Source organism: Haplochromis burtoni, unplaced genomic scaffold (genome assembly GCF_018398535.1).
Source record: "Haplochromis burtoni strain Fernald_Lab_line unplaced genomic scaffold, NCSU_Asbu1 Contig_78, whole genome shotgun sequence".
In the NCBI taxonomy this organism is placed as follows: domain Eukaryota; kingdom Metazoa; phylum Chordata; class Actinopteri; order Cichliformes; family Cichlidae; genus Haplochromis; species Haplochromis burtoni.
Window position 1 is genome coordinate 1,948,660 of NW_024582439.1, and position 1,052 is coordinate 1,949,711.

The window sequence follows — 1,052 nt, forward strand, 5'->3', positions numbered from 1 at the left end:
GCTAGGCACAAATGAATACAAAAGATACATAAAACTCAAACACTGGGTCGCTCGACCCAGGACCATGACATTACCATGAACATCATTCACCAATAACATTTACAATTTTGACATTAAATGTATTCCAGAACTACAAAAAAGCTTACTTTTACTTACTGGAATGAGCAGTATCAGTTGTGTACAGGAAATTACACTATTAATACAGAAAATTACACTAAATTTAATTTTTGGTGTTACTCCCAACCAAGCATTACAGTTTAATTGTGACACTGTTGTGGCTTTAAAATTAAGCTGACCTTTATTTTCCATTTCAGGGACCTGAATGTCACCCTGAACACAGGCTTGCCTGGTGGCACCTACTGTGATGTAATTTCTGGTCAAAAGGAAGGAAGAAAATGTACTGGGAAGCAGGTTACTGTTGGTAGTGATGGCCGTGCCCACTTTTCGATCAGTAACAAAGATGAGGACCCCTTCATTGCTATACATGCTGATTCTAAACTGTAAATCCATAATAAAATAAATGCATCTTTCAAATAAATCTTTCAAATTCAAATAAAGCATACTGTTGAAAGAGAAGATTTTTTTTGTCATTTTTAACATATTTATTTAAATAAAATAAGCACACACAACAGTTTGAATACATTATCAAATACTGGAAAAACTTATGTGTGACCAAGTTTGCATAATATATAACGTGGCATTGTGTATTTGAATGTATATATAATGTATTTATACATTTAAATTGTATGTCAAAAGAGAAAATAAGAATTTTATGCTTGCAATTTATTTTGGACTTGTATTTTAACAAAATAAGAACAATTAAGAGAAACTCTGTTGAAGCCATGAAGCTAAAGCGCACTTATATGAAAAAAAAAAAAGTAATGAAGCTCGACACAGCTGCATTCACTGACAAATTATTTGACTCTGAATAAATAAACTGGAGAGAAACTAGGGCCTCCTTCTGATATGACATGCTTCACCCAGGAGGTGCTGAGGTGGCATTCGAATCAGTGCCCCAACCCCCCCAAAAAACAAGAAAAACAAAAAACAAC